Source organism: Pinus tabuliformis, chromosome 1_1, assembly GCF_031772625.1.
Source record: "Pinus tabuliformis cultivar Carrire ecotype Pingquan chromosome 1_1, CPIR1, whole genome shotgun sequence".
Taxonomy (NCBI): domain Eukaryota; kingdom Viridiplantae; phylum Streptophyta; class Pinopsida; order Pinales; family Pinaceae; genus Pinus; species Pinus tabuliformis.
The window spans coordinates 931,764,151-931,773,171 of NC_142297.1; positions in this window are offsets into that span (position 1 = coordinate 931,764,151).

Sequence of the window (9,021 nt, forward strand, 5' to 3'; positions counted from 1 at the left end):
ACTGCTGCATCTCCCATTACTCTGTGTGCCCCCATCGTGAGAATTAGATGGTTATTTGGTTACCTGTTTCGTAGAATTCCATGCAGTTGAATGATAATTTTCCCTCAAAATTTTTCTATATATTATTTTGGTTATATATATTTTTTGAATATTAAGCCTATTATCTAAAATTACTTTTAATTGATTATAATCTAGAAAGAAATAAGGGGTAGATGGAGGGGGCAGATTGTCTTCAATTTTGATGGAGATCAAGAAGTAAAGTTTAATTTGGGTTTAGGTCAAAAAACAAATAATCTGGCAAAACTATATGGGCTTTAATTTAACCATTAGTTGGCTAAAGATTGAGGCATCTCTTCCTTAATCAATCTTTGGGATTCCCTTATCACAATTCAACACCTTTCGGGCTCACTTCCAAAAACCAACCTTCTTTCCACTCTTCTTCAAAGAATTATTTGCACTCTAGAGTCACTCTAGCACAAGGCCTATTTTCATATCCTCCGTATCCAAAACAAAGAAGTTGATATACAAGCTAATCTCACATGTCGATTGGAAGAAGGACAATGTAATGTTAATGGATCCTTAAGCTGGATAGTGATCTCATTCCTAGTCTCATCTCTACTATTAGAATTGAGGGCTTAAACCAAAATAATTGTTGTGTCAAGGTGAATGATATAAGCCTTCCATGCCTTCAGGCTATGGAGAATAATTCAATGATCAACAAGTGGCATTACGCATAGGTCATATCGATCAAGGTGACATGCTGGGTGAATGAAATCCATGGGAACATTTATTCATGGCACGTGAAGATGCTTGATTCTAGACTCCTCTTCTCTCTCGCCTCCATCTTTGTAACAGAATCGATGGCGAATCAATGGGTTGAATTTATGAAACTTAGAATGGTGTCACCTCCTGAAGCGTGGGATAACTCTACAAGGGGCAACCCATCTTTGTAACAGAAACAATGGCGAATCAATGGTTTGAATTTATGAAACTTAGAATGGTGTCACCTCCTGAACCATGGGATAACTCTACAAGGGGCAACATTCATGAAGGATGATCTCATTCTTATGTCAGAAGAATTGGTTCGACGGGATACATATTGATGTCCCTATGGTATTTTCTATATCTGGAGTGTTCCCCAGTCCCTCATTCCTTGTGCCGATATTTTCCTAACATAGTGCTGGAATCTCCCTCACCCTATTCTCTTCATAAGAACAAGTTCAAAATTCTTGGGCTCTTTTTCAATCTAAGTTTCTTCTCCCCTATTGCAAACCACTGGATAATTCGAAACACATTAATTTTTAGTATTCTCCAGAAGATAAATTGTGGAGCTCTAATTTCTTTAACAGTGGACTCCAATTCTACCTTGGAAGGGTTCTTAGTTTCCCTACATGGTTAAAGCCATAACTCAAGTAGGAAGAGGGGGTCAGTTGCATGGTCCCTTGGTTTTATCCACAAAATCTCCATCTTGGCATTTTAAGTAGATATATCTCTTAAGTTGGTATGTGGTCATCCTTGCTTTTAGAGATCTTCTACTCTAGTGTTGTGCCTATCCTCTTTCTCCTTCTGGTGTATATTGTTGTCCTTGCATATTTGGTCATATGCACACAATGAAAAAAAATTATGTGAGCTTTCAACAATTCTAGCCCCTGCAATCGTTGCTCACACCCTCTTATTGACACCCATGAAAATATTAGTTCCCTCCATCAGAAACTTAGTCAAAAATCATCCAACATCCTCTTCATGACTGAAGAAGTCCAACAATATCAATCTAGGATTACTTAGTTGGAAGGCAAATTGGATTAGATTTTCCACCATCTTGTTGATGTGCAATATTAGAGAACTCCAGATGAAAATTGAAACATGGCTAGTAGTGCCCTGAGTGGCCCCTTAGATAAGATGTCCATTGATCCTCCTTCATAATTTATGCGTGGTCAATATAAGTGCATTTTTTTATGCGACCAATTCTGGCAGGCATATAGTAGTAGTAGTTTTTGCATCTTGTATGACTATAGTAGTAGGCTTGATGTAAATTTCCTCTCTCACTCTTACTGGAAGATCTTGTCTACTAGAACAAAATGTAAAATTTACCAAGTATCTTGTTGTGATCGGGTGCATAATTGATACTAATTTTTCTCATCTTTGTCAAAGAAGAAAAGTTAGAAACAAATAAATTAATGAGATTTTAAAAAATTTAACATGAATATAAATTTACCTCACAAAAATTCCAAGAAATTGTGAGCTAATACAGAATAATGCTATCCAACTATGACATGTTAGTTGCAATAAAAATGTGGAAAAATAAAAATAGGACCACATTTTTTTTTAGTGTAGGTACTTACACAATGTTTTAGGATATCATGTAAAAAGATGAAACCTAAACAATCAAATTGTCTTCCTGGTAGTTTGTATTTATGAAAAATTGGTGTAATTTTAAAAAATGGTGCTTCCCTAAGATTGGTATGTTATTTTTCTCAAAAATCATAATGCATATCCTTGGATTACGCCTTGAGTTTTCTATGCAAATGACGAAATATTTTGAAACAAATTTGTATTATCATAGATAACATACAGGTCTTGTGAATTATTATTACTCCATAATTTTTTTAAAATTAAGAAACATAGTGAAACCTTAAAATGATGAGGTCCATATGTTATGAGGGCCTTAACATATACACAATTTTTATTCTTAATGTGTAGGTATTCATTGGTTTTTGTTTGGCTTCTTTTCATATTTCAAAATAAGTCAACGAATCAAAAGTTATAGTGAAAATAAAAGACCTGTGCTTTTTTATAAGTTTGATATATGTCCAAAAAATTACATAAAAAATAATTATTAATTTGTGTGTGTGTGTGTGTGTATAATCTACTTATAAATCTCTATAAATATGTTTAGTTTCATTAGCAATGAATACATAGATCACATACAGAGTCATGGTTGAAAATTTGGAAGTTGTAAAAATGGATGTGTTTTTTATTTATGCAGACCAAATCAAGATGTTTGTTAATTTGAACCTAAATCCAAAGCAACCACCACATCCACCACATAATTGAAAAAGTTGTTCCTGCGAAATATTTTTTGAAATTAACGTGTGTGTTACTAATGCACTGATGTTATATTAACACACATGCCCCATATTAAGGAGCATGCATTATATTTGATGTACATATGTTTTAGAATGTGCTTGCATTATATAATGCACACATGCTCTCTCTCTCTCTCTCTCTCTCTCTCTCTCTCTCTCTCTCTTCATATTTTTCTCTCTCCTTATCTATTTCTCTCTATCATTATATGTCTCTGCTATATTGAGCTCTCTCCCCTTCATTAAGCCCCTCCTTTCCCCCCTAGCCCCTATCACTCACTCTCTCCTTTCTCTCCCTATCCCCCATCACATGCTTTGTCTCTCTTTCCCTATCACTTTATCTTTCTAGCTCTCCTTGTGTTTCCCTCCTCTCTCTTCCCCTTTCCTATCCTTTTCTCTCTCTATCTCTCCCCATGTCTCCCTATTTCTATCTCTCTCACCCTTTCCCTATTTCCTCCTCTCCCTTTCTCTCTTTCTCTCTCTCTTCCTTTGCCCCCTACTCTTTCCCTCCATCTAATTCCCACTCTTCATCATTTTCTCTCTCCCTATCCCTTTCTCTCTATTTTCTTATGTATTCCTCCTATATTCCTATCTCTTCCCTTTGCTATGCCTCACATCTCTCTCTCTCTCTCTCTCTCTCTCTCTCACACACACACACACACACACACACACATTATGGTTTTATTAATTTGATAAATGTATTATTATTTCTTTGTTTCGTTTTATTCTTTTAATCTTCATCTTCATGGTTTTATATGGCTCTTTGAAACTATAAAACATGATCAATAACTCTTATGATCTTATAAATTATGTACATATGATTTCTTGTCGAAAATTGTAATAATGGTATCAACCTCCATTACTTATAATTCTATTTAACATTATTAGAAAAATAGTTTTATTGATTTTTATGCTAGGGAATTTCATCATATGATCATGAATCCAACCATTTGGAGTTATTTATTGTTTGAAATTCTCAAATCCATCTTTCTTTGCCTTTGGTTATCATTTCTAAGAAAATTTAGAATTGTTAGCAAACGATGGAAGAATCTTTTGGAAAAGCTTCTATTTTATCACGTTCCAATCAACTGTTTATGAATGAATTTGGATTTATGATTCCTTTGTTTCATAATCAAGGCAATTATTTTTCTACTGAATACCTTAATCAGAATGGGCACATATGTCGTTTTCGTATGCCATTTATAGATTCAAGATACATAGTAGAATATATTATTGGATCTACGGTTCTAATGTCCTTACCAATAGAATGCTCTCGTTCATACAATGATTTTGTGAAGAATCCATTTACAAAGGCCTTTACAAACATAGGGCCAATATGGCTTGGAGACTGAGGATTCTTTTCATTATTGAAAAGAGTAAGTACCAAAAAATATGATTTGATTGTTTTGAAACATATCTATAAAAGAATGCAATCAAAGTTTTGTGCTTGCAGTAGTCTTGATAGGGTTTGGAGACGGGAAGAGCTTCCACTTGGTGGCACTTCACCCACTCATGGGGGCTTCACTCAATGATCCTATCACATATCACATGCGTTTGTGGCATAGTGAAAAATACCCTAATTTGACTACATATTGGAAAATATTTATAAAGTTCACATTATTTAACCCCCTACCAATACGAACCCAATACACATTACCAATTAAAAAAACCCTAGTTTCATTAGATATTATATGTGTCCATTTTTTCATTAACATTTTCTTATACCCCTTTATATTTTTTCATTAACTTTGAGCTCCAGTTTTATACCAATATAAAAACTCTTTACTCCATAATATATAGTTAATATATTATGTCATTTTTTTCTCAATAGATATCCCCCAATATGAACTCACGTGGTATGGTATTTCTCCCCCAGCGAAGACCCCATGCACCCCCTAAGGATGCAATGCTTTATAAAATAGATTGTTTTAGCTATATTTAGAGGAGTATGAATATTATCCTCATTATCGGTATACAATCTACTAGTTTGATGTTATAAGAAAGGTTGGGTATGTGTTATATTATTTCCATGACTAGCTCCACACATTGCACATTGCGTCGGGTGCAGTGCCCCAAGAATATTTTTTATGCGGACTTAATAGTAGTTGGGCAGACCCAAAGATGGTGGGCGGACCTACCCATAGTTTTGTGCAAGGATTTTGTACATGGTTTTAGGCACGATGGTTTTCTTCCCATGGCATTTTGAAGATCCAGTCTAGGGAACTATGGTTATGTTCTAATCTAGGGTTAATGGATTGAGGTTTATGAATTCTTCAACATGTATATATATGTATTGTAAATTTGAAAGGAATATAATGAAAAATCAATTTAGTAGTCATGGTTTTGGGATCCAGGGGAAAATCTCTATGTATACAAGTAATGAATGTTGTTTTTCATTTATTCCAATAATATACACATGGTGTATGTCATTAGTATTATACAATACCAATTGATGTGTCTTATAAAAAATGGATTCACTTTTTTTGGTCAATCAAAGAAGTAGAAAAATTCCAATTCAGTGAGTTGTGCCTTAAAAGAAGAATTGACTACTTTAAGGATGAATGGGGCTTCAAATGGAAGTTTTTGCAAGAGTTTTCTATAGATACAAATAACAAATGTCTTAGTCATATTCCGTTTCAAACGTTCTATGGTGTAGTACTTATGTGTAGCTACAGTGAAGTTCCATTCTTATTATATGACATTATGACTAGCCTTTGTTTCCCAACAAATATTGAACACATAGCCAATCAACAAATGCCTGGGTTCTAGATTCGAATGCTCGAGAATTGCAACAATCTGATTACCTCTAGAAATATATTTTCACTTGTTTCGTGTAACAATTATGTTCATTGGATTCCACCATTAACTATAGATATGGGGACTTAGGCTATTAAGCCTACCGAAACTAGTTGAAAAATATTTTTATTTTATATGCTTTCCAAACTCTTGGTCTATATGCTAATGCTTTTAAATTATGTGTGTGTGTGTCTGCGTGGTTCCTACTGAACATTCGTCAATGTATATACGTATCCATTACAACAAAATAGGCCATTAGTGCTGCAAATAGCGTCAGAATCCAGTGTTTCTGAATGCACGAATTGGCATTAATCGACGATGCAATATTTGAAAACAAAAGGCATGCTCTAAGAATTTGGAATCCAGTTAAATTCATAAAGGCGTTGCTGGGTAAACACAAAATATCTCTGCAACTTACATTGCTTTGCAAATAGTTTTATAATTGGTCATGTCTCCAGTGACAGGGACTAGTATTTTCATCGTAATTCCATTGGATATTTTGATTTCGATTCCAAAGCTAATGTTTGCAAGTTCATTGTGTCAAGAACATCTTCCTCTAAGTCCTCCTATACCTCTTCCTCCATTATTATATATTATGTTGCTGCTTCTTTCCTTGGATTTTCTTCTTCATTTTCCTTATGCTTTTTCTTATTCTTTCTTCCACTTAGGTGACCATCTTCTCTTGGTCTCTTCTCATCCCAACTTTCTTATTGTTCTTCCTTCTCTTGTTGTACTATTTTGTAATGATTTTCTACTTTGTTTCCTGATGTTATTGGATCTTGTGGCCCTTTCCTCATTGCTTTCTTCCTATTCGTTACCTTTATGAATCCTTTGTTGTCCATTGTCTGGGTATTTGGTGTGGACTATTAATTTGTTTTAATGGGCATTCTCTGAGAAAATGACCATACTCACGACATTTGCAGTACCTAAAAGGGATTTTTTCATAGTCTATGGGCTACTCCCAAATTTCATCCTGGTAGTTTATCTGTATACTTGTTGGGAGTGGTCTATTCAAGTCTAGATATAAACATAACCTCTCATATGATGTATACCACACTAGTTTGGTTGTTTCCAATGTCATAATGGATACCCCAGTGGCATTACCTATACCCTCTATTGTGCCTTGGTACGAAGATTCTTGTGGTCGTGAGTATAACCTGGGACAAACTGGAGCTAAATTAAAATCTTCCTCATTAGGGTTGAATTTCTCAACCCAAGGTTTCATATATAAACTGAATAAATTTAATAGGTATGATCCTCCCTGAAACATCTTTTTAATGTCTTCCACATTGTTGAAAATGACAATGAAAACTTTTGAGCCCGACTTCAATTATATGTCCCCTTTTAATTGCAAATACTTATGAATCCACCTTGTTAACAATCTTTTCAGTGGCCAAGTGCCTATATATTTGGAGATTAATGTGTGGTCTTTCATGTACTATATCACTTCCCCAACTTTCCTGAGATGATCTTAAACAATGTGGTTTTAGATGTCTGTGGAAGACATGATCTAATGTCTTTTGCCTCTTTCCCTTATTAATTAACTGATTCAGGGGTGACTTTTTCTTCCCCCCCTCCTTTTTTAGCGAATTACAATGATGGACCAAAATTGACATTCATGTGTCTTTCAAAGCCATTTGGTTTATGAGTTGTTTGTCTCACCTCCCTTCCCACTACCACTTTTATGAAAGAAGGGCCTCCCACCTTCGTCCCCGGGGAAGCGATCAAAAGATGCATTTGAACGAAGATTTGTACCTTAAATTACGAGCTCAAGATCAAATCCATACCCCTATAAAAATATAATCTATTTTTAATTCATAAATACCACCCAATATTAAATTATTTTGACTTTTATACTTATTAACTTGCAAAAAAGAATAGATATCATAGAAAAATTAAGATATTCTTAAAAAAACCTTTTTAAGTGTGTATCCATTGAAGTTAGTACATGTTACCTACAAAATATAATGTTTTAAAACAAAAAGTAAGACAAACAATAACTACCAAAATAGTGAATCTTTACCTTTTTTCATTTTTTTTACTGGATAAAAATAGTATAAAATGATAAAGCAGTAAAACTAATAGTTATGGTTCGTGGTGTCGATAAAATTATTAAGTAAAATAATTCTAGTGTAAATAAAAAAGTAGTTGACAAGAACGCTAAGTCAGTCCAACTCTATTGGGGGCATTTCATGATTAGGTTGAAAAGGTGACTTGGGTCTAAATAATTCAAGTCAAAAAGTAAATTCACTTAAATTGTCAAACAAATGCAGGGAAATTGTCGAGCACATGCAAATTCTGGTATTCTGGTGGGGGAGATTTCAAAAAGGTGAAAATAATCCATTCATTTGGATCCCAAGATTTCGTTGACACTGTGAAGTGTCGACTTCCTCTTGATTCCAATTTAGCCATCCATGTGATTGCCGTGACTTTTGGTTGTAATTGATCGAGATATTTATAATTTTTTTTTAATTAAAAACTGAAAAATTATCAAACAACTTCCACGATTCCCCATTTTAATTAGACAAGTTGCCACCGCTGACAACGGTGCATCGACTGTCTATTATCCATAAAGACTTGGACTATATATACGTGATAACATGCTGTCACTCCAAGGTCCACCATTTATCAATCTTTATGAGTAGGTAAGCAGTGATGTCACATACAAGTCCCAAATAAGTGTTGAGGAAATCACCAAGCGAGGCGCATTAACCATCGCGGGAATGATGTCAAACAGTCACGAAAGAAGTGAATCAGAGATGAATATTCACCCTTTTTGTTATAAATATACCCTCATTATTAATGTAAAGAGCTTTTGGACGGACTTTTGGCTTAGGATCAGAAGCTTCAGAGAAGAGGGTTGTGTGGTCTTGCAAAACTCGACATGAGAGGGTGTAAAAATATTAAAGTAGAGGAAGTGAAAAGTGTGTCGAAACTTTTGAGGAAATATTTCGTACCTTAAACGCATGGCAGCTTTGGCCCAAACAGATGACCGATCATGATATATATGAGTAATTATGATCATAATAATATATGAGTATTATGATGATGATTATTTGGTTGAAAACAATTGTTCCGGTTTTGTCGGGAATGAAAAGATGGAAGGAAATTTTGTAATATAATATTTGGCTACTTCCATTAT